At 36.6% G+C, this 26,971-nt stretch overlaps 1 long non-coding RNA gene across 1 annotated transcript in view; it reads right to left on the bottom strand.

Moving 5' to 3' along the window:
- Positions 1 to 18,963: 18,963 nt before the first annotated feature.
- Positions 18,964 to 26,971, bottom strand: part of LOC107317083 (uncharacterized) — a 106,362-nt gene continuing 98,354 nt past the window's right edge. The window contains exon 3 of the long non-coding RNA XR_001556731.2: positions 18,964 to 19,075. This is a non-coding gene — a long non-coding RNA (uncharacterized LOC107317083). The remainder of the gene's footprint in view (positions 19,076 to 26,971) is intronic.

The following is a 26,971-nucleotide window of genomic DNA, read 5'->3' on the forward strand; positions in this document are numbered from 1 at the left end:
ACAGAACAGTTTAAGGTTAGTACATTTTAGTCATGCAACTTTGTGCAGTTGTACGATTAAATTGAAAAAAGTGCCATAAGAACATAATGGTACAGGATTTGGACCACCAAGAGTGTGGTCATTCACTGGCACAGACACCCTAGAAGAACTGGCTGATGCCCCAAGCCTGTCAGTGTTCAAGCAGCATATGGACAGTGACTTCAATAACACAATTTAACTTTGATTTAGCCCTGACATAGTCAAGCAGTTGGACTTGAGGATCCTTGAAGATCCCTGAAACCAAAATATGCTGCTCTATTATAATGAGACATTTCAAATACAACAGATGTTGTCTATTATCAGCCTAATATGTGAGGTCTATAAAGAAGCTGAAGAATAGTAAGGACTTCAGTGTTTAAATCTGATGAAAATTTTCCCCCTGAACTCTGCTGATCGGCTTATTGCATGAAGTATGAAATTTGATTATCCTTCTATTAGCTTGTATAACTGCAAAGCTTTATCAATAGTCAGGAAATCCTGTTTTAATGGAGATTTGTGTGTTCCAGTCATCCTCTATGTAAGTCAATGAAAAGAAAAGACATAGGCATGAACTGATTTTTAATTACTTAGTATATCTACAAGATGGATGCACCTGTTTACAGAAGACATTTAGTAGACTAGTATACAACACAAAAATCTCTAATGATTTAAACAATTCTTATTATCCAGGAGTGAGGATAATTGATTTCTTAAGAAATCCAGGAAGTGAAAACTACTGAAACACGACAGGAGAAATGAGTAGTGATCTCCATTTCTTAGCCTGCTTACTATCTCAGAGAACGGCACAGATCTCCTTCCTCTCTTTGTAAGTTGTTTCTGCTGTTAAACTTCACCTGCTATAAAGCATCATCATAATTATGAACTCTTGCTCATGCAACTCATTATTAATCACATTGACGATGATCTGTGAAAGTAACGATGAGGGAGGGTGTGTAATATCCTCCTCGGACATGATTGTAACTCAGCTGCCCCAGAAGAGTCTGACCCAATCTCACAGTTGGCCACATTTTTAGCAAGGGTCTGGGAACTGATGAAATCCAGCCTAACAAAACTGAGTAAGCCCAGTTTCCTCCTTTACTTATCCAATCCAAAACATCAAAGCAGCAGTCCCTGCAAAGGTTAAGTAACAGAAAAGGAACAGAAAAAGATAAAGAAGGTAGAAATCAGAATGAGAATTTATATTCATCTTTTAACATTTGAAAGTCAGACACAAATTTTGACCAAAGAAGCATCAAGCTCAAACAGTTGGCAGAAAGCAGGCTGCAGTGCTTCATACAAGTGACTTGGTAGCCTGCAGTAAGAATCAACTAAGCTGCATACAAATAGAAAGAAGCCTAAACACATCTTACTCTTATACATTTGTAATCCACTTTTTGATTGAAGATTTCTCCAGTTACCATATTTACTGAAACTTGTTAACTATGCACTGCTTAGTTACTAGTTCTTACTTAGAAGGTGAGCATGAACCCCTATACCATTAAAAGCACAAAGTGAACAAGTCATGCTAATATTCATGACATGTTTGGATACACTCATTCAAGATTATATATCTAATGTAAGCCTTCACTTGCTTTTTGATGATCTTTCTGACGTTCTGCTCATCAGTCTACTATCTGTCTACTTATCAATCACATTTTAAAGCTCCCTACAGCCCTACCAGTGCACAAATGCATTAAACAAACAAACACATGCACACACACACAAACAAACCACTCAGTAATTTCAGGCCTTCAGCTACACAAATTAAAGAAACACAGTTTGCAGAGGCCCCAGCCTTATCAGGGTTCATTACCATTAAGACTATCTGTTAAAAAACAAGCAACAACAACAACAACAAAAAAGACTTGCACGGTGCTTCCTAATCATATTGTTGCCATACAAGATGGGAAGGAAGATGTGAGCTGATAATTCGGAAGCTGTTAAATTATGTTTTTTCTAATTTCTCATTTATCTGAAAGAACACACAATTAGAAAATGATCTGTTTCATATTTAATATCTACCCCCTTCATCCAAAATTTCATCCTCCTTTCAATTTATGTCACTATATAGCATCATTTTTTTTTTGTTGCAGTTATATAAATATATTTGTACCAACACCAGTGTATTAAATGCTGCTTCCAGTATAAAGCATTTGGCTATACTTCAGTAAAATAGAGGTTCACGTTTTCATGTTTTTGAATCACTGGTCCATCCGTTTAATTTAAATATTTGAATAAAATAATAAGAATATTTGCATTTCTTTCTTCCTGCTATTGCAAAGTCTTGAAATAAATGTAATGCATCACTTCTTTATTTGTGAATCTACCCTCCACTTGAGAATGAAGGAAATAGAAGTATCCAGCATAATGCACCAGATAATATCCTCTTCGTGCCACCCCTGGAGACAGCAAGCTAGGCTACGTGAGATCACTGGTCTGGTCTATGAATAAATATCCTACGCTCTTAGAAATATTTGATAATAATCAAAGTAATTATTTACCATTATACTGGTGAACTAAATGATGATTAGTGTAGTGGTATCTATCACCTGCACTTTTTGTTAAACACATGGAAGCCATTCAGTTAAATTCCAGACCCTACTGAATCAAGGCACAACTCTTAGTTCATGAGTTTGTTTAGAGAAATTACAGCTCTAAAAACAGAATTATACTCAAATTGTGTGAATTCAGTTTATCAAAAAAAAAAGCGAAACAAAGCTGTTACTATGTTTAGTCTTCCAGAAGTAGGGAAAGACTATCTATAAATCAGCACTAAATAGTGAGGATCACATTTTGGATATATTACTGAAAATAATAGAACACTGTGTAGCGATTATAGAGATATATGCAGGAAGTTGTCATTATATAAAGAAGTGCTAAACTCTGGTATGAAATGACCTCCCTATTTCCCATGGGAAAACCCCCGAACTTTTTCCCTACACTAATATTAGATAGAAGCATGTACATCTTCCTATATTTTCTAAAAGATACTTGAATTCTACAAAAAGAAAAGAAAAAAAAAAATGCATTTTGCAATTTACACAGTAAGTTGTTTGGAAATGACCCTGGGTTGCAAGTGGTTGATTATGAACTCCAGCTGGTGTCAGCTACTAAAATGAAATGGATGTTTTTGTAGAGGGCTCATAATTTTTTAAACATAAATAGATGAAGTTTTGAAAGTGAGATACTGATAGGTGCTGGTATTGTTGAGCCTTACACTATACAAAATAATCTAACAGGTCAAATTTTCCCTGCCTAGTCTGTTTTCTATTTTTTTCCCTTTCACTATTTGCTTTCTATTTTCATTTCTTTCTCTCTTAAGCAGTAAGAAAAGCCCAAGGCAGCTGGTGAAATTGCAATATATTTGTTTTAGTTTCAGATTTCAGCTAAGGAATGACCTGACACAGAAATTAAATGTTTTCACCAAGCTCCGTTCCTACCTTCAGACAAAGAGATCATTAGAATATCCTTTACCTTATTCCTGTTTTTCCAGAGACACTGTTGAACTTAAATGCTAGTGATGTAGGTAATGAAAACAAAATTTTAAAGTAAATTTAGTACGTCCAAAAAATTCCAGTTCCATCAGTGCATTCTCAGTAAACCATCTGGCTGAAGTTTTCATAATTCTAACTCACAAGCATTCAATTAGGTTCTTAAAGCAGAAAGAAAATAAAAATCCCCCAGCAATGCAGTAATAAGTCCAAACACAAAGAATTAGGTAAGGGTATGTCAGTTCTACATACAGTCATTTAGGGATGACTTGGCAAATTTCTTGTTTGTCATAGATACACTGGCTACTGAACTGTTGCTGAAATGCAACCATGAAGGTAAATCAATAAGCATTATAATTCATGTACCTTATCTTTGGGAAAATAACAAGAAAAAATATTTATAGAACAAGAAATAATTCTAAGCTTTTACAGCTGTCTCTTGAAAATCCCAATCAAAACAGTGGTGAAGGGGCACACTAACAGCACACAGTCCCATCGCTGCAGAATCAATAATATTTTCTTTCATTTTTAGGATGCTGGATTCTGTCAGTGTGTGCTAAATGGTTGTCAGTGACACAACCCTCACACATTAGCAATGTAAGTAACAGTCCAGGAATCTGATTTTTCTAAAAGACAGATATTATCTCGGGCATTCTCTTCCAGGACCTTCAGTTACCTTGACAATGACTCAAATAACAACATGCTAGGGAACAAAATGATTATTTAAGGTAACTTTTCTTTGGTACTTAATTCTATCAAAAAGGAGTACCAGCAGCTTCTTAAATGCCTTTTAATTCTTGCTATCACCTTTGAGCAAGCTTACTTTCCACTATTGCTCATGGATCACCAAAATGTACGTACTGCAGAGACAAGTGTGGGTGATGAAGCAGCCTCCTCTCCAGCAGCTCATGTGCCTGTCTGCTCAAAGCAGTGCTTAGCTGACCCCAGAGCTGGTCTTACAGACCAGCTGTTCCTCATCAGGTAAAGCTTTTCAGTATCACTAACAATTCATTATGTTCCAAAATCAAACACAAATAATAACTAAAGCTGCCTGAGACTGAGATCAGATTACTGGCTCTGAAGGTATTTGAAATGCAGCTGACCGTGTCTTGTATTGATGAAACAATTATCAACTTCTCCCAGTAATAACTCATGAAATAAATTGATCCTTTTTGAGCAAAATATGCTGAACTTTCTAAAAAAGTCAGAAAAGTAAAACATGAATTGACAGAATAAGGTACTCTGGTCAGATACATCATTCAGTGCCAGAGGAAGATTAAGCCTCAGATCTAATGTGCATAAATCACATGAGTTACAAACATAAAACCATAGAATGGTTTGGGTTGGCACAGACCTTAGAGACCCTACAGCTCCAATCATCTTGCCATGGGAATGGATGCCCCCCATGAGATCAGTCTGCTCAGAACCCACCCAACATGGCCTTGAACACCTCCGGGAATGGGTGAGTCACAGCTACTCCACAAAGCCTGTGCCAATGCCTCACCACCTTCATGGCAATGAACTTTTTCCTCATGTCTAATCTAACTCTACCTTCTTTTAGTGCAGAGCTGTTACCCTTCTCCTTTTGCTATACTCCCAGTTTCTGATTACTATCTAGGGAGGAATGTTGCTTTGCGAACAGAGCTGTATTTAAAAACAAAACAAAACAAAATCCTCAGTTACCTGAAAACATACATAGAATGTCAGGGATTGGAAGGGACCTTAAAAGCTCATCTAGTCCAATCCCCCGGCCAGATCAAGAACACGTAGATTAGGTTACACAGGAATACATCTAGTACTTCTATAATAATCACTACTAGGATAATTTCAGAAGAGTAATAAAAAAAAAAAAAAGATTTGATGCTTCAGGGTAGTGTAAACACACTGCACACTGTGGCACAGTATTCCAAGTCTTGGTTAAGTTCAATGTCATACATGACCTCTGTTTTGAGTCTCTAGTGGAGATTACCTTAAGCATTTGAATAACATTACATTGACTTCAAATAATCAGAAAGACTCAAATCACCCCACAATTTATTTGGCAGCCCTGCTCTTCTATCCTTCCAATTATTCTACAAACATTATTTCCCTGATCAGCATCATCTTCTCTTAAATGAACTCATTGTAATACAGGACATATTGCTTACATAGTGGGTAACACAGAGTATTGGGAAAATAATTGCCATTTAAATGGAATTCTAGTACTGCAATTGAAATAAACGATATGAATAAAATGTCAATTAAATGTTGGTAATAAGAGACTTTACATAATTTGCTTCCCAACAGATCGGAAATTAACAGTCACAGCGGTAATGCAGAATAAGTTTCGAAAAATAAAATGACCATAAAAATTTAAGCAATGTGAAACATTTCACATCAGGAAAAATAAAGTGTGATTAGGAGAAGTGCAGACCGGAGAAAAAGAACCTCTGGAACCCACATACATCTGAGCCTTACAACATGTGCCACGGGGATCTATGCCAAGTGAAGTTCTTTGAGTTGTTTCCCCCATTTACATGAAGCAACCATCTGTTTTTTGACCCTTGAAATTACCTTGTCATTGCAAGTCCCAAAGGAATCCAAGGAAACTGTAATATTTTCCGTAGTTCATGCTTTTGTGTTTTGTTTTCAAAATTATCACTACTACTTTTAAGCCCCCATCCTGTGCTTCTCCTCTATTTAACCACATCACTAAATTAATGCAAATCTGCCTCCAGAAGAAACCAGGTGGAAAAAAACGAAGCCTTGCCAAATAAAAGATACCCATTTGAAGAAAACTGACCACTTATAACAGTGAGAAAGACAAAGGGACACAAACCACAGACCAATACTCTCACATTGCCTAAGTATCCTCAAAGTGGAATTTCACAAAACAGACAGGTTACATGGACAGAAGCTGTTGCTTACAGATTGCTTTACAAATTCCAAATGGCAATGGGTAAATGAACTATCAGCTCCTGTGACACTGCTGAAGTTAAACGAAAAGCCACTCCTCAGAATGCTGTAGACAACATCCTTACATTTTATTCTTGATCCTTCTCCTAATCCATCTGTCACAATGAAAAGCTTTCAACAATCAGTTAGAAAAAAAAAAGAATAAAAATGAACAATGAAAAGAAAACAGTCAGCTGCACGTTAATTAAACCAGTGTTTTCATGATTGGATACAGAACTCACTGTCTAGAAAACAGTTTTTATTATTAGAGTCTAACTTAAGTATCATCTATTGCTCCAGAGCTGGGCAAATTTCCTTTATTAATTGGAAATGAAAACACTGTGTGAAATGTCATTATTCGCTTTTTATGCTCAATTTGCTTACAATTTGCAAAATGTATAATTTGTTCCTATTATAGACTTACATACTCTCTAAATCACTCCCCCATGGAGTCTTGGAACTGAGATAGTGATAGATTCACATCAGATACCTCTGAATCCTGGTTGTGTTTTGCTGGTGTTTTTTTGTACACTCAATTCTTCTCAGCTTAGCTGCCTAATGAATTTAGAAATATGTAGAAAAGCTCTGCAGTAACAACTGCTCCACATAAATATTTTGATTTCTGGTTAAAAAAGGGAGGGATTTGTTTTAGTGTGTTCATAATTACTGCATCACTTGACTTATTTTTCAAGCATCTTCTCAACAAGGCCAAACTTAATTGAATTGCTCATTAGAAGACAGCTGAACTGCAAAATACAAACATTTTTATTCTTTCGTATTATCCTGTTCATTTTCACACTTGATATCGTGTAAATCGTACCTGTTTTACAATACAATTGCTATGCTACAACTACATGAATAGGGCATATGGCTTGTTATTTTCAATGAAGATCAAGATGGTACAAGATTGCCTCATGGCAATGTATAGGAATCAGATTTCATCAAAGAAAAATCACCTTCCTTCTGAAAAATCTGACAGCTTCAAGGTTTACCCCCAGACAGTCCTTAAGTTATCCTTGACTACACTATTACTGAAGGTGAAGTAACAGGACTAAGTATTTCTACAAATGTCTTATATTTCTAAAGTAAGAATCTAATTCAAATAACAGTCCAGGCCTTGGTCTCATTCAGATCCACTTTTATACTTCTGGAAGTGTAAGAATGATTAGAACATAAGCCAATTCATATAAAGCTGTAATAGTGATTACAGTCTTTCCTAACTTGAGCTTAGAATGTTCACTTAAATCATTAACCAATATCCTTGACAGTGTTACAGTCTTATTAAGTACCAACAGTAGAGTAAGCAAAAAATTTTGATTTATATATATACACGTATATATACATACAGGAAGATATTGATCCAAACAATTCCTTCCCATGTGTCATTTAGAGTTAGCACTTACAATATGATTGGGTATATAGAACTCATTTAAAGAATGCTTCATTTCTCCCTGAACTTGTTACCCTTCTGTCAATGCAGTAATTTGTGAGGGTGAAGAAACATTTAATTATCTAAACAGAAGGATTCTTCTGAGTAACTGAAAAGGATAGGAAAATGTGAAGTTTGATCAGCCAGGTCTATCAGCATTTAGAGATTCATTTTATTTCTGCATTCTCCAGTTAAGTTTATTGAATGACATCTGTCTGACAGTTTAGCAGGTTATTTTAAGAAGGAAGTTTTAACTTGTCTTCAAGGAAATTTAAAAGAACCTGAATTAGAGAAATACTGATGAGGCTGATACTACATATGCACATTACATAAGAGATACAGAGGGAGACATGTATACACATAAAAGTATACAAGTACATGTCTCCGGGACAAGGAATTGCAAGCTACACTACAAATTCTGGTTTTACATAAGGAAATGCTTCCCAGTAACGTGAGTCTCACTTAGAACAGTTTTGAGAGGAACAGGTAGAAATGAGCACAGTAAGCAGGTCTGGACAAAGCTAAGATCTTGTTCACAAAACTACCGCTTCCCACTCCTTCCATTTAAGATGTTTTGAATCTTAACTTTCAATAGGCAAAAAATAAAGTAACTTTATTAAAGGCAATGCTATAGGCAGCTCACTCTCAAAAAAAAAAAAAAAAAAAGAAAAAGAAAAAGAAAAAAAGAAAGAAAAAAAGAAAAAAAAAAAAGAAAGAAAAAAGGCACTTCTCATTCACTTTTTTTTTCCCTTAAGGAAAAAAATTATTAAATTTCAAAATGTCTTTGGCTAGGCAGTTTTCCCAGGGGCAGAAAAAGCATGTAAGATGGGAAAAATATTACGTTGTTTTTGGGAAAAGTAACTGGTCTCCTAGTTTTCTCAGAAGATTATGTCTTCAGAAATAGCACTCACAGAAATGACAGTATCATGAAAGCACTGGCCATCTATCCTCTTGACAACATAGCCGAAGAACACAGCATGATGAAAAGCACACGACAGCATTTAATACAGTTAAACCTTAGTAATCTTTAACAGACTTTTTTTTTTTCCTTTCTAAGAGTCAATAAGTTAGAATGTTCTACCTCTGAAAGCATCCATGTAAATCAAAATTCTAGACTTACCTATATGTGGATTTATTCAAATTTGAGATGGATAATTTTATACATATCTTAAGGTGTCATCACCTTGGTTGTGGATTTTCATGACTCTATGGTTATGACATCAAAACTCTATTTACTACAATTCTGACAATGATCAGGCGAACACTGAAACAGCATCAGGATTGTTACCAGCTGTACCTTCGGTAGTCAATGAGCCATATAATTATATACCAGCAATACAAATGTACAACGAGTAATGATCTACTTACTCACTGTAGGACAAAAGCTCAGCTCACTTCAGATGATTCAATCTGATAACTAAATAGAGCAACAACTTCACTTCACCGGGAAGGAGAGACGACACAGAATAAGCTTAATATCTGGCAGTATCATTAGTAACCACCAGGAAGATAATACTACCTAAAAACCTATAAAATGTACACACTCAATAGGTAGAAAAGGCTCCGGTGCAAGATAAGGCTCAGAATTTGCTACCAGAGGAAGGAAGCACAAGAACAAGAAAGGTAAGCTTTGCAGGAACAACCACCTGCAGCAAACCAAACTAGTACATTTGTTTTGGAAATGGAAGGCAGAATTCTTTACTGACAGCATAACATCATAAAGATATTTACACATCAGTCTTCAACTCTTTGTCATGTATGACTGAAGTCATGCCAAATGACCAGCTCATTACAGTAGTAGAGATGACAGAGTTCATTGGAGGAATTTATGGTACACTTCTGAATCTGCAGTACACAGGTTCTAACAGCCAGTCTACTGCTATTATGTAGTAATTCAGTCAGAAAGCTTTTGCAAGAATACAAGAGATTACTGTGCAATGATTTTCCAGCTTCCTGGTCTTTATGTGCATTACGTCTGCCATGCAAGCACTATGTTAATCTCTGTTGTCCTCTAATCATCTTGATTTACAAGTGCTTGAAGAACTTCAGATGACAAGTTGATTCTGATTGAATAGCCATTCTTAAAATCGCTAACTGTGAACTAATTTTTATTACCAGTTTGTTTGGAAACCGTAAGCAATATTCTGCACAAGACCATGCTAAATATACTCTTCCCTAAATCCTAACATTAACAATACTTTCTTTTGACCCTGTTTGGCTTTTCACACACAATAGACACAGTACACATGGTTAAAGTGTTCTGTCTATCAGTTGCTACTCTGCACTTAGAACACTCAAAAATGCAATGATGTGAGTGTGCCTGTATGATTTTAACAGATTAGGCGACAAGAATGACATGAACATACCAGTTCATGAAAACTTCTGCAGAACTGTAAGAAATGCTTCATTGTCTACAAAATACACACACCTGCAGGATCACCAACAACCTCCTTTTCAAAGTAATAACAGAGCCACATGTAGTCAATTTAAACAAATTGATCCAAAGCTTAACACACTTAATGTGTTTAACAATATTTCTAATAGCTCTGTTAATATAAGCATGGTTACTCAAACCTTGGTTTCAAATGTAAAGAATGAAAACACTGTGAGTTGTAACACCAGCAGCCAGTTAAATGTTTTCATAAACTGTTATCCTAACTGCATTGCAGTGACAATAAAAAAGGATTTTGAAAGCACTAAGTAAAACATACCTTAGACTTTGCATAAAGAGTGACCTCTAGCTGCTCCAGAGGTCAATCTTCCTATTACACTTTGCTTATTTAATTGGATTCAAGAGAACTAAACTAACAAAGAACGCGACATTTTGATCAAGTCAAATTTAGGCTTCAAAGTTCCAGTATCCAGGAGAAGCAATTTGTTCCCATTAAAAAGAGTTTTGATACCCTCTTCTTTTAAACTGAAAGGAAAGCCTCTGCACAACTCAACAAGCCACCTCACTACGGCTGTGGAAAAAAAGACAACACAACACGCAGCAACTTTTCAGCCTCAAGAAGCTCCCCCAAACAAATAAGTTTACTGAAGACTTCTCATGTTTGCTGTAGTAATTTATGCTGATATTCACATAGACCTGATTTATTATCCTGGGAACCTGATACCATATGCATCAGCAATATAACGTGATTTGGGACTTTCTGTAACAAAGGTATTTGTGTACTATGCCTGCACCCATGAGGATAGAAGTAGACTGCAGTCATACAGCTAGACTGGCCAACATGACCACATTACTTCAAGGTGTCACATTTTAGTTGCATTATAATGCTCAATAATAGCATGTATATAACCAGCCACAAAAACCTAAAAGTCATTTTCAGATTCTAAAACACAGGCCATAAATAAGAGAATTAATCTCCCACCACCCCAGTAAAATTCTTCAAATACCCAGAACAGAAGTTTTTGGCTGAAGTAACTGAACTTAATTGCTTAAAGAATGACTAAAAAGGTTTTGTTTTAGGGTATTCCTTGCCTTAGAATCACAGAACATTCTTATAACACCCAAACAAAAGCACTGTTCTTATATGCACCTGTTTTTGGTTTTTTTTTTTCTGCTTGTATTTAAAAGGAGTGCATACACACAAGAGCTGGGTTTTATCAACCAGAATGGAAGATTACAAATTAAAGCCTACCTCATAGGCTACAGCTTGAATCAGAGGTCTATCAGTTGAGTACTGCAGAATAATGATCAGTATATTTCTAGAAGACGACCTTTTAGTGAGGACAGCAATTCTTACAGAAGAGGAAGGAAACAATTAGTTGGAGAAAAAAAGAAAAAAGGAATTAGAGTAATCTCAGTAGCTGATCTCATTCCAGATCAACTGATTCTTTGCTAAAATGAAAACCTTACTTCTATGATCTAAAGTACATATCTAGCTACAAAAGCAAAGTAAATAATAAAAGAGAAAGAAATCTCAAAGGACCCAAGAGCTTGACTTTGAGGTTTGTTCTTACTTCAAAAAAAAAAGTCCATGCCTAATATTAGAGAATTCCCCAATGTTATCTAAGAAAATTATCTTAATCTGTTTTGCACTCTACATAATTTTTTTATTTGATTTGCTATGATTACAGAAGAGAAACATTTTAAATTTACATTAAATTTTCATTTGCTTCCAAATCAAATAGTCGCTGTTTCTAACATATTATTCATATATCTCCCTTATGTCCCCTGCTTGAAATACACCTATAGTTGAAATGAGGCATCCAGAGGATTCCCAATTTTCAGTCTTAGACTACATTATCCTACTCCAAAACACTATACGTACAAGTGTAAAGAAAAGAACCCCAAACAATGAGACCATTCATGTTTCAATGGAACACTTACAAGATTAACTCAGCTAAAATGAAATTCAGAATTAAAACTCATCAAAGCAGCACACATCACAGTCTCTTCTGCAGAGATTCTTATGGATCTTGGTTCTGCAACTGCTTAATCAGGAGCAATTCCTCTACAGGTTTGCTTGAGTGAATTCAGAGTTAATAACTTAATTAGAGAGCCCTAGAACTCAAAGGACAAAATAACACTGTTAATCTTGTGATAATGCATAATTTTCAAATGAAAATAGGCCATGATTTTTATTTAAACACTGTCCTATGCCTAGTCTAGGTTTATATCTACTCATCTGCAAAGTAAAAAAAAAGTACATCCAGAGAAAAACCTCTCTCCATCCTAAAGACAATGCTTTATAAGGGATGATCTGCTTTACAGAGCTGCTTATCCTCTCTAGCAACTAGAGAAATAACCTAGAGTAAGGGGTGAAATTTTCAATAAGCAAGATTATTGAGATGAATTCCTTTTCATCAGGACATCCAGTTTGATAAGCTGACTTCACAGTACAACCTGCCAATGTGCCTACTTTGCTCAGTGTGTTGCAATAAGACAGCATCAGTACAGAATAATCAGATTTTGATCATTTTGAGAAAGCAATTTCAAATTAATGAATTGAACAAAGCTGGTCTGTAACCTTGGTTAAAAAATTGTTTTGTTTCTTTTAAATTCTTATATAAGAGCTTCTACCTTTTGGAGTCTCAAGAGAAAGTTGGGGGAATCATTTTTCTGAGAAACAAGTAGCAGCTAAAAGGTTTGTGATTATAGAGATATCAAAAACCTTCTATTCTCTAGGGAAGTATTTTTCTAAATTTTCAAGGAGTAAGCTGCAGCACCTGAACAATAGTCATCATACCTGACATTTCCATAGTCTATATTAACTTTTTTCAGAGAGCTGCAAATACTGAGTTCATTTCTCTTTCTAGAACAGTAAAATCTTGCAAGATATTGAGTACCTCGAGCAATGGAAATTGAGGGTGTTCAGCAAAACTCAAGAGGTACTCAGCACTGTGGATAACCAAGTCCTTTAGCCTCATTACAACCTTATGAACAGAATAAAATCAGAAAGTAAACAGACTTTCAAGAGCAAGGACACTTTAGAAATGCAGAGACAGATGGTTAGTGAGACATTTGGAAGGACGTGTTGGAATGGCACAGTCTTGATACTGACTTGTATGAAAACATTTCTTCTGTATCACCACTGTGATCAAAACTAAATAAAATATATTGTTCTGAACTCATCTCAAGAACTCATTAAGTTGGCTTTTGGACTCCCCAGTGAAGCTCATCTAGTCTAGCACAAACAAATGTCTCAAGCCAACTGAGGCACTGCCTTTTTAAAAACTTGATAGTTTTAAAACTTGTCAGCACGTTAATGAGAATGGTTCATCAATGTGAAACAGCATCTCTACAGTACAATCCTCTAGCTATGTAACTTGAGAAGTCAAAGTCCTCTTATGATTATTTTTATTTATTTCTGGAGTACAGGAAAAAAACAGGTTGAGTGGCCTAATGACAGTTATTCAATTCTATGTTTGTAGTATTAACTAATATCCAAATCAGCATCCGATCATCTAAAATACCAATATCACTGTCATAAACATGACATGCAACAGTTTATGCCTTATGAAAAAGGCAACTATATCAAAACTATTTTGCACCACTGTTTAGACTTTACTAAACAAGAAACAAAAGAGAAAGATTTTTGGTAGCCAAACATAACAGACAGCCAGTTACAGAGGAAGCGAATCACAACAGCCCAGGAGCCACACAGGAAAATGAATTTGTAACTTCAGTGTGACAACGTACATGCAAGTGAAAGAAGGTACCACGTGACATTAACGCTCTATCAGCTCACAATCTCACATTTGGGTCAGCCCTGTGTTCCTGCCCCCATATTCCTCTCCAGTGCCTGTGGACCACAAAGCCTTGTTCCCGCTGGTGTCCTCTCTTGCTCTTTGACTGCCACCTGTCTTTCTCTTCTGCATGTTAAGTGTTACATAAGGTAAGCATATGATGAAGAGGAGTTAGATGCTTGGCTTGGCTCACCCTCATAAAAGTTATTTATGTTGTGGGGCACACTGCTTTCTGCCTTCCTTCCCAGATCCTGGCAAATTCAAAATGACTTGACATTTTCCACTGTGATTCTGCATGAGCAAATGGTGGTTTCTCAACAGCAAACAGAACAGAGGGAGACAGCTTTTTAGACAGGAGAACTAATTGTGATGTAATGTTTATGAAAGCCAGAAACCAGTGAGAAGCATCCGGCAGCTTCCTACCACCAAGCAGCACAGCAAGCTCAACCAGACTGTGGCCCAGCTCACACCCACCATGCTGTAGGGAAGAGGTGGGGAAATGGCATCAGGAAAAGGAAATGCTAGCAAAGACAGGATGCTGACTGGGGCCACAGACATTTTGAGTCCGTGTAGTCCTTCTCAGTCCATAGGATATTTGGTTTCATGGGTCCAGAGGGCCCTACAGCAGCAAAACACAGGTTCAGCACAGGCTAGAACTTAGCTCACACTCTTTAGTCATGGTTTATGTTTCATTCTGTTTAGTCGCTATTTTTCCTTCTGTCAGATTTAAATAAGAGGTATTTTTGTCTGGATAGTGAGACAACACTTGTTTTGCTCATGTTTGCAGGGACCAGACTGCGGCAGCATGATTATCTCTACTCCCCTTCATCTGCATTGTCCCTGCACAGAAGACATCTGCCTATGCTCACCTTCAAACTGTAACATCTCTGTTCAAAGAGTCATCCACAGCTCTCGCTTCTTGCAACATACATAGCTCTCTGTGAAGCAAGCTGAAGGCATTAACTCATTTTACACAGGCCACTGAAGCCATCACAAACAAATGACTTTTGATCTATGGCAAATTGGGCAGCATTCAGTGAAATGACCTAAAGGTTAAAGTCTCTGTATCCTATTATCTCTCCTGAAGTCAAAGCATCCCACTTGTTAGAAGCTAACTTGGTTGTACATGGAACTCAAACACTATTTACTGTTCAGTAGAAATAGTACAGCACTGCAAAAGAGGAATTTGCAAGCACATTCTTTGCTAGTTTATTTCTGAAAACGAGATGTTCATATATGTTTTAAAAGAAAATGTCAGGATATTCTTGCCAAGACCAAAAACTATTTCTTATTAGCAAGGAGACAGAAAACTCAGGTTTTACACTAACAACATCAGCACACCAGGCTGTCCTTGAGCTGACTGATGTGCACCTGTGATGCTCTCTTACCCCCAATGGAGCTGCACAGCAACACAAAGCAGAGGCCTTTGCTGATCAGCCAGCTCCAGAGTTGCAGAGTAGCAGTTTTTTTTTCTGTAACATTCTCATAAACACACCAAAGGTAACTCAATCAAATTAGATATAGGTCTAGGAGGATAAATTTAGTATGCAAAACATACAGACCAAGCAATCAGATAAGTCTATGTATAATTTGAATTAAAATTCTCAAATATTAAAGACATTACTAAACAAGCCACCCTAAAAACCTCCTTAAAACCCATTGTGGTTAAAATTTTACAAAAGCAGTGAACTTCTCAAATAGGCCAGAAATATTTCACAGCTAGAATTCTGAGAAACGTTCATATGGGAGCCTGAAACCAAAGTGTTTGTTTTTAACTGTTCAGAGCCTTGCAACATGCTTATCACTGAAGAACTGGGAAAAAACAAACATGCAAAACATTTTTGAAGGGAGAGAATACACCAAACTAGAATGTTTATTTGATTAGCGTGTTTGCGTGATTTGGGATCATAAAATACTCAGTGGAATCTGTACTTTAACACACAGATCCTGAAGTAATACCACTTGGAAAGCATTATTTGATTCTTTTTCAATTCAATACTCAGAACTCAAGAGCTGCAAAGAAACAATCCCAAGCAAAACACTGTGGTCAGTTTTTCCTGATCTACTTAATATCAGTATTCATTCCTACAAAGAGTACCTGTAAATCAACCACAGTAAAAGCAGCATCTAGTTCCAGCATAGGTAAAATACAGTTTTAGTACAGGAGAACTCCACAGGACACTGCCCTGGTTTCCTCATACCTCATAACATTTAAAAAAAAGTAGGAAAAATCTGCACCCTTTGTCAACATTTTCATTTCATTATAGGTGAAAGAAATTGAATACATTGTAAATAGAGTTATGCTCTAGATCCTTGAGAATCAAATTGATAAATAAAATTAGAAAACAAGACTGGAAACACCTTTTATTGGATAACTTCCAAAAGAACAGTAGTTTTATCATCCAGAACTTTTCCAGTCATGAGTTACCGCAAAATAAGGCGCAAGCTCAAGACTACAGAGAACGTGAATAGTCAAAGATACCTTGCTCTGTTATTTTCTTCAATGAATAACAGTATCATAGCCAGAAAAATATGACAGCAGCTGACGGTGTGGGAGTTAGAAAAACATGAAGTATTTTATACTAAGTTAATTTAAAGTTGTGTTGTTTTTTTTTTCCTTTTTATCCTAACATCCCATGAAGCACCACCACATACTGCATTTAATTAAAAGCTAGAGATCAAAATTAGCCAACACTTTCTCCCTAACTACCTAACCAGGAAATTTATAAAGAAAGGCTCCCCAAAGAGACCAAAAACCTGTCCGTATGTCTTTGCTTTACCACTGAGCTTTCACAAGTTATGATCAGCACTTAATCAAAACCAGTTAGAATAATACAGCTCAGTGCCCGCTGACTGCATCAGTGGGTGCTCTGACCAATACGTAGTGGAAAATGAAGAAACACAAAGAACAAGCTCAACAGCAAAAGAAGGCAAGTCATACGGTTTTACAGGCTGCTGTCACTGTGACGGCCAGTGACAAGATGCTGATTGTGGCAGCATAATGCAGGACGTGTGATGGAACAGTGGCTGTTAGAAGGCAGCTCCCTAACAACTGCATGGGCGCTCAGAATTCCATCCCCACAAGAATACGTATCTCTTAATTCTGCACACTGACCCCCAAATCTCGTGGGTTATTTGTCCATGGATGCTGCTTTGTCTTACAGATTTTGGGAGTAATGAGGAGGGAAAGAGTCTTGAGTTCAGTTGACACTGAACTGGTCCACAGTGGGATCCCTCTTCCCTTTTCTATAACTAAGTAGATTTTAGCTCTTTATCTCTAGAATATATCCCATCTAGTGTAGCTACTTCCGTAAGCCAGGATGTTGAAAAGTCATAATTAAGGTTTCTAACATTAAGACATGGAGAGGTGTTTCTGTTTATAACTAACTTCAGTATTTTCCCTCAAAAATACATTTTGTGTACATAAAACAAACAAACCAAAACTAGAAAATGCATGCAGACTCTTTTTGCCTTCCTATGAGTATGTACTAAGACACATTTAAAATTCACTCACTAGGTAAACACATGATGCTGTACCCTACAAGTCCCCTGACCCATTCCCTGAGACAGGAGCACCATGAAGAATGAATGTTATACCAACAAATGTAGGTAATTCCCACAACAGCTCACATGCACATAAGCACATGCACACGCATCAGCAGCACTGGTTGCTGCCTGCTGAACAACAGTCAGGAAAGCAGGGCCTCAGCAGGAATTATTCCATGTTTTAGGTAATGAATTCATTATTTTTTAATCTAGTCAATTTTTGAACAATTCATGAAACACTTATCAAACTTTGATATGCACTTCTTCATGAATCTCTAAATTTAATACTCTTTTATGTAATGGCAAGCAATAAATATCAACTGCTTGGGAATTATCAAGTGCAGTGTACAAGTCTGTTACAGCTGCTTCAAGATTAAGGTCTACAAGTGATAGGAGCCAAAAACACAGGCAAATTAGGCATTAGAAATGGAATTCTTTGGTCCTAAAACATTTATCATTAATCATCAGCTTTTACAGAGCAAGTTTTGGCTCATAATTGAAAGACCCATCACTTGGATCTTCTAACAGAAACAGTAAGTAACAGCAAACAGCTGCCATCAAGGTTTTTGCCTAACAGCTGCCAGGCACAAGAAGCGCCCACTTCTCAGCAGGATGTTTTGATGCATCCTGTCCTCCCTGCCCATAGGCTCTATAGCACAGCCTCCATCTACATCATTGGTACTTGCACCCCTCTTTCAGCCTGTACTATCCACATCGCAACACGACAAGTCACCTGAATATATTCAGATCACTTTTGCTTAAGTTGGATTCTTAGAACTTCTGCGCAGTACAACAAGTACTTCAAAATGAATGATAACATTTATACTCCAGTCTTATTTTTGACAATATGCAACACCTTGGTTGCTCTCACAGACAATAATATCTGTGATAGCTATAGCAATTCCTTACTTGAAAAGTAATATTTGGAAAAAAACCTACAAAAGTAACCCACCAATTTCAGAACTTCTACAATTCAGCTTAGCAGCTATACTGTCACCACTTAGTCTGCCCACAGCATGTATATCATCACCAAATGGACAGCCAGTGGCCCACAAAACTATAAGTCTTTCAGCACACTTACTTAGAAACTATGAAATAACATGATTCTATGCAATATGGTAACTTATGAGCAAAAAGATTACTTTTTAACAGCTGTACGATCTATCGTACTCAAGGACAAGCAAGAATCTAACAGAACTCCACCGCTGGATCTAATATTTAGAACATTCCACTCTATTTTGAACTTTGCTTTTCTTCTTCAAATTAAGTCCTCTGTTTATAAACAAGATCTAAATCCCTCCTGGGGTTAATCAAATAACCACAAAATACAAGCCCAGAAAGAGAAATCACCTTCAAAGCTGATATTTGCTCAAAACCTGGAGCAGTTGCCATGGAAATCATATTCTTCTGATCCATAAATATCGTCAAAATAGCACGAGTGTTTGAACCAGGTCCAGCTAGTCTGAAATCGGAAAATAAGAGGGAAATGAAAATGACAGAAGGGAAAGAAATGCGGTAAAATCTCCCAAGAAGTTACATCTACCTCCTCTTTTCCAACTTTCACCATAAGAAAACTTGTATTCCACAAAAACTTGCTTCTGTAATTAAGTAAAATTTGAAATGGTGAAAAGGAGAAGATACAAATAAACGAGAGAATATTAGGGTAAGATTGTTAAATATTGCATAACTATAATTAACAATGTGAATCCTGAGCAGTTTGTAATTGTTCACAGTCTATAAAATGTTACTGTATTTGAACAAGTTGGTGTTTAAACTTCTAAATAGCTAACTTAATTCAAAGAGATTGCTCATTCAAGTACTTCATTTATGATGTAAACTTCATCATGTTGCAGAAAATCTCAATTAAATCTTAATTCTACGCTTACAGACCTTGGGCATTATGAAGGTTTCAACAAACAATCGTATCTACTGCATTTGACACCATTAAGAACAAATGTGAAAAGGAAAAAATATATTTTAAAATATAACTGCAGACAGCTACAGTGACCAGTCAGAGGGGAAAAGGCATCTGAAAACTCACATTTCTTGCTCACCTACAGAATGGCCACACACACAATGATTCAACACACAATGATTTATAAAGATCAGCGTGGAAAAAAAAATAGGGGAAGAAAAGTAGCTCAAAAATTAGTTAAACTAAGACATAATGTAACAATTGATGTTGTAATTTAACAGTTAAGCTGTTTAAAATCTACAGGATTTTGGGAGACATTTTAATTAAACTGATTTTCAAAAGAAAAGGGAACCTTTCCCAATGCTGGGGGAAAAAAATGCCTCTTTGTATGAGTAGTAACAAATATTTTGGAGTAACACAAATTCTTTCTTTCGTATCTGAAATCAGTACAACTAAAAAACTGTGTTATCCTTACAGAACGTGATCTGTAGAAGTAAAATAGCATCATACTTATGTTAATGCACATCACCTACATTACAAAACTTTTCAGATGCTCCCGCAGAGGCCTGAGTACATCAGGCACTCTGAAGTATTTACAAAGAGCTCTTTTATTGTAAAGTCATTCTGGGTAAGACCTGAGTTAGACAAGAAAACTGCAGTTATTTAAACATGCTACTTTCCTATTTGTATTGCTTTGAAATCTCTCCTATAAGTTGGCACAAAAATTCAAAGGCAAATTTTAACTCTTGAGCTCTCAACAGGTATCCAAGAGCCTTTCAAGGCACTGCAGACCAGGTAAGCCTGGCCAGGTTTGAAGACAAAATCATATAGGAGAGCCTCATGGCCAAGGTAGCACAGCCCACAACTCATCAGTTGAGATGAGTGACTACCTTGGGTGATATCAACAACCTGTCCATCACTGCCAGCAGAGCAAAGGGCAGGAAGGGCAAGCAGCAACACCTAACAATAAACCATCAGCATGTCCCCAAACAGAGTAGCTGATCAGTAGCAAAAACCAAAACCAATAAATGGTGACTATGCCCCTCTACGTATAGACTTCCTATTTTACAAAGCAAATGAGACATACTATACATGCAAATGATTTATATTCACTGCACTGGAGCAAAGATTTACTTCTATCTGATGAATTTCTTAACAAACACAGTTAGATTTTTGCTTGTGCCAAAAATATATTGAAGGTCATGGGAGTTGAACGTGGTTCATCTAAACCATTACTTCAGGATTTAGAGACAGCTCAGAGAGCAAAATTAACATAGTAAAAAAGATCTGGACTTCTTGCCTATGACCATCAGATCATGAGATGCAGCAACTTCAAAATATCTGGAAGGTGACTGAAACTATTTCAAACAAGTAGATTTTATTTTCTGCCATTAAAGATGATATAATTTTTCTAAGATTGAGGACATTTATTCCTAAGCAGGCAGACACACACCTGGGAGCAACAAAACCAACTGATCTGCATACCTGGGTCCCATACCTGCAATGCAGTATAAGTTAGGATATGCATACGGGAACATTTTACAGTTTACAACTGTTTGTAGGTCTGGATTCCAACTGTCCATTTTTATGCCTATCCCAATTTGTTTTCAACATTCTTAAACTGCTAAAATTTACATATACGTACTAGTAATATAGAGCATTAATTATGGTTTCAGTTGGTTTTTTATGTATTTATTTTTTTACTAGAAGGCAATACATGCAAATGGAACCTGCTTGGTGCATTAGTGACAGTTCCCTGTTAGCTTTTTGTATTTTGACATTTCTTTTCAAAACGAAATACAAAAATAAAGTATTTTCTAAAGCATGTGCTGCACTAAGTTCCTCAAGGCATGTGCTTTCTTACTGCTACATATTCCTTGGCATGTACTTTTTTAATAACAAGTTCCTGAACAAACACTACTTTTGTTCAGCATGAGAAAAACAAATTATTCTCATTCCACTTGTGCTTTGTGACTATTATGTAGAAAATCAGACTACTGGTTGCTTTTAAAAGAGAGGTCGACCCAAAAGAAGGTCTTTAAGCAATTTATTGTGGTAAGGAACTGTTATGGGTGGGTGTAAATTAGTCAGAAAAGGGTTGCAGGTGGTAAGGAAGTGCAGTTAATAAGAAGTCATACACTGTACCCAAAAATATTGTTTAAGAACATGTAAGAAACATAACTAGAGAACAGAAGGTTTGAGTTAAGGATGGTCTTGCTCTTCATTTACAGCTCAGATACACTTACAGCTTTCTCTGTATTCACCATCATAACACACGACAACGGAAGGCTCAGAACAAATCATTTAAGAAATGCCATACAAGTGGTCACCACAAACCTTATCGCCTTCAAAAACCTGGCAACTTTGTAATGTCTCCATCGCTGACCACCTCTTCCTCTAACAGCCACACTAGGGACAGCTGAAAATATTCTGACTGCCCTGATACAAGTTACCATATCAGAAAGTTCTAGCCCTTGGGAAACACCGAATAGAAAATAGTCGATTTTATCTTTCTGGGGGATGAACTGAGAACTCCATTCATTCCTTCTAGCAGTCTGGAGGCAATTGCAATTTACCCAAGCTACCAGAGCTCCCAGAATTTCTTTTTAAATGTTTACCTATGCAATTATTCACCACATTCTTCTCCATACCTTCCAGACACAGGTTGCTGCAGTATTCTCCCCTCCTACCTGCTTTATGTGTAACCCTTACTATATTTCGTTCCAGCAGTTTTGGAATTCACCCTTGCCTTTAAAAACTGCCCTGTTAAATAGTGAAATCTCACTCTCTACTGTTACCTCTGAAACCAGATGTCATTTGTCAGTCCAAAGCATTCTCATAAGAAAACACCTACCAACTAAATGTGAGTTTTCATCTTCACTCATTTATCCTCCAAAACTGTGCTGTGACACTGCTCTTAGTGCCTCCCATACAAGCAATGATATTTGGGGTTTATTGCAAAATGTGTTATGGAAGCACTGTTTTTAAAAGATCTTTTGAGACAGATACAGAATTCATTTAAAGTATTCCTGGGATGTTATTTGCAGTCCTGCTTCATTCTCGCTTCACTTTGCACTTACCCACTCAGTATTTTACATCAGATCCTACACGATAAGCTTTCTAGGGAAAGCTGCAGCTTCCTCCTGCTTCACAAAGTGTCAAGCCTCCCTTTACATGATGCACAGATAATAAACAACTGCATCCACCATCGCAAACTACACAAAGTACATAGAGAAAGGCATTTGACAGTTCTTTGCCCACCTTCATGTTTCATCATGTGAAGTCTGGGAAACAGTTTGTTTCCATCAGTTTAAACAGAAACAGAGCTCCAGCCCCATTAAATAGTGCTGAGTGCAAAAAGAATAGTGGGCCCCCTGTTTAGCTACACAGGACCACAGCAAAGTAATGAAAGCTGGAAGGACCTCACCCCATCACCCAACCCAGCCTTGGCCAAACTGAGCCCTGGTGAGATAGCACCTGGAATACAGTACCTACTACCTGGGTGGGCCAGTATAGAAACGATGCTCAGAAACTTCACAGCATAAATTGGAGGACTACCAATTTGAACAGGAGTCTACACCATGTGGCCTACAAGCAGAGGATGAGGGAGCCCAGCTTACTTAATTTTGTGCAGAACAGGCTAAGGACCAATTCAGTAGTGCCTCCAAGATTTGATAGAAAGCAAAAAAGAGAGCCAAGCTCTTCCAGACAAATATAACAAGCTTCATACCTGTACATGGTATTTTTATGATGCTATATCTCTAAGGAAAAAGCATGACCCCCACATCACTTGGGCTTCCCTCTACAGACCAGAGAAAATCCCCAAGAATAATTCTTCCAGAAAGGTAGAGTAGACTTTTGCTCCTTTCACCCTAAACATTTATCTTATGTGAAGATTAGAAACAGTTGACAGCAATCAAATAAAGCAAAAATGAATGCAAATGTGCATTGTTTATGCTATTAATTACAGTGGTTTCAAGCATTTCACACACATTTCTACCCTTTCCACACACTAAAAAGACAAAACACACAATAAAACTGTGGCCATACCAGAAACTAATTTCAACTCTATCTGGACATCAAAAAATTATCCTCCTCTATAACATGAAGTCAAAGTTTAATGATGACTTATCAGTACATCCTAAACACAAATCATCTGCAAGCAATTCACAGATCAAAAGCAACAACCTTAAAGAATACAAAAGATCAATTAACACATTAACTATATCTGATATATATTAAGCTTCCACAGCAGATTTGCTAATAGGAAAAGAACAAAATTCATCGCATGGATAATCCACTTCAAATTATTTGCTTAACTGTAATTTCTCAGAAGCACAACAGCTAGTATTCATACCTCAACCACTTACACTTTATTAATATACATGAACATATTTATCTTGAATGCATCATATTAAATCTCTTTATTTTAAGATAGGTGAGCTACTGGCTTTCCGGTTTTAAATATGACAGTACTTCCATACAACCGAAAAGCACTGACATTCATACACAGCATGTGAAATCCAGGCCATCCATATGAAGACTAATTGCCTGATGTCCATCCAGAATGATACGGAAGTGCAACAGGGAGAATAATATCTCAACCATTTGAACAGCATTTGTTCATAATCAGAGATGCACAGTTCTTACAGAAATACCTCTTTTAGGCTGTATGATTAAGTAAGATGTTCTTATTTGCATCAAGTAAAGACATTCGACGTCCCCTAAAACAGCACCAGGAAGAGAAGTCCAATGATACATTTAAAGAGAAAAAACGACTATTATTTTAATAAGCAGTATTAAAAGCAGCCCTTTAACTAACAGGTCAGGTTTAATTCTTGTTCTTATCTCTACCAATGGCAAACACCAAGAACAGCACTTGAGCAGCTGGGAGTCTGGCAGTGAGAACATGCTCAGAGCCAAACACCATCTCTTCTTAGAAGAGCATTGCAACTGCCAGAAGTTGTACAGCTTATACTTTTGCTGGCACACAGCAGTGGGTCAGTTTTTGGATAGGAGCATTTGGAAGAGAATCTCATTTTGCATGTTACGTACTCATGTCGTGAAGGCTCTGCTCTTTTCCTTGTTCAATTCCAGAAAAAGAACAGACTGAGGCTAGTGCAACCACTTGCCCTTCACATATGGATATGGCATACCAGAGGAAGAATTAAGACTGATATGGACAAACTATTGCTTTCATTGTCTTAATAGATGATCTTGGTAATTCACTATTGCTGTTTTTTGGTGTGCAGATATCTAAATGGTAACAAGAAGCACAATTCCCTTCTAGAGACAGTCAAATATGATTTATGGCACAACTGACAAAAATATTTATTACTGACATAAGGAGAGAATTTACAGAGACTTACTTTGTATGACATTTCAATATAATCAAATTTATGAATTTCTGGCCATAATTTCACTGCGATTCCTCTACTAGAAACCTTAACCTGTTCTAATATACACCACAGATCAAATATTCAATCCAAGCTGAATAGTCTTCTAGTTAGCTATCTGTTTTTTCTCATAAGTAAGGTATGAGTTATTCCTCAACTGAAGAGGACTTAACCTCTCAGTTTTGCTGAATTATTTCACTGCCTGAAATAATTTAAAAAAATAAATTAATATTCCAAGTTATAATTTAGTCTAAAAAGCCGCTGCCTTTTCTCTTTCAATATATCCCAGTTGCAGAATATAAATTTCTAAATATAATATTGTTTTCCTGTAAACAGGTACAGACTTGACAGACCAAGAGCTTTGTTTAAACACACTATAAACTTTTCACAGAACTCAGAGGGATGGCTCCACAATGAAATTCAGCTGGACTAAAGACAAAATTACTTTGGTAAGAACTCCAATGTAATTTATAACTTTTGCACTCATTTCTGCTTTAAGAATCAAGACCTGGTCTGTATACCCATGCAGCAGAAAGCTGGTTGAGATTGGTCTGTTAACAATACTGCCACTGACATTTCAGGCTCAAACTACACTTCCAAAGTGTCAGCTTCTAGGTATAAAGCAATAGAGAGTTCATAGTTAAAGTGGCAAAAACATAATGCCTTGAACTTTTAGATCTCATTTGTTACTCTCTCCTGGAAATCACATGAACATTCATAGCATTTCAGTTTGTGTCTGTTGCTTAAAAAGTTTCTAGGATGCCAGGACACCTTAAAGAAATCCAGAGCAATTAAAAGAAAACCAATTTTGTTGACCTGATTTTTATTAATAGATAATTTCTCTAATGGTCCTGAACTACTGCATTCCAGTGGAGGAGAGAGTGACATGTTTTTTCATTTGCTCATTTGACTACATTTTGCTTTGTTTGACTGGTCATTTTTTGAATGCTGGTTTTCAAATGGACTGCTTTGATGCTTTCAAATGACCTTACTTTTGGAAGCATAGGGTTATCACATGCAGATTCTAAGTGATAAGCTGCTTGAATTTTACACAATCATTTACTGCTTCTAAAACTATTATCACTTTAAGCAAAAATATTCCAATACATTCTAAAGTTTGGCCTGACAAACAGTTAGTTCAAATTTCCCTCTTAGTAAATACATCATGGATGAAGAAGAGGATAAGTACTGCCAGAAATCTGAAATTCATAAGGCAGTTAACATTCAGTCAGAGAAAATCCAATGTATTGATCATTAGTTATGCTATCTGGAAATGCAATTAGCTGAATCAAAACAAAATAATCATGATCATTCACAAGCTGTAAATATTAGAGTCAGTCTTGCTTCAAATTCATCTAACTGTTTCAACAGCACCCCACTCTCTGTCCCCACTGCTGCTTTTTTTTCTTCCCCAACGGTCGGAGTGCAAACACAGTTGCTTCAGACTAGACAATCAGTTCAGCCTAAGAGCCTAACAGCAAAAACTAAGTTTTAGTTAAACAAATGGCAAACATTTTCTAGTTGTGCTCAGATAGATGACCTTATTGAGAGGTTCCTACTGGACAGTTTTTCACATCTGTGCCCAAAGTTCCTCTCACTTTACTGCAAGCACTTAACTGAAAGCTATTCTGGAGGGGTTACTGTGGGCTTGATGCACGAAGCAGAGAAAGAGAAATAACAGCTCAGCAGAAGTCAAAGCACAGGCAGAGTGAACTGCTGCTTCAGGAAATGAAATGCACAGAACAGGTGCATACGGTGTTCTATATTTCTAACATCTATCCCACATGTCTCAGTATTAGATACCCTGTGACATTGATGAGTTTAAGACCTATTTCAAAGAGAACTGATTTGTAATAATTCTAGCCCCCATGATCTCAAGAGACAGATGTTTTTTGAAGACATAAAAATGGCTCATAATAGTGTAACTCCATAATTTTATTGTGAAAACAATGACCATTATATTTATAAAACAAAACAAGACAGACAGCTAAGTTTGGCTTGGAATATGTTCTAGAGGCTAATACTGAAAACGTTTCTGATCTCACCC

The sequence above is a fragment of the Coturnix japonica genome, chromosome 11, assembly GCF_054131305.1.
Source record: "Coturnix japonica strain WE chromosome 11, WE-NBRP24, whole genome shotgun sequence".
In the NCBI taxonomy this organism is placed as follows: Eukaryota; Metazoa; Chordata; class Aves; order Galliformes; family Phasianidae; genus Coturnix; species Coturnix japonica.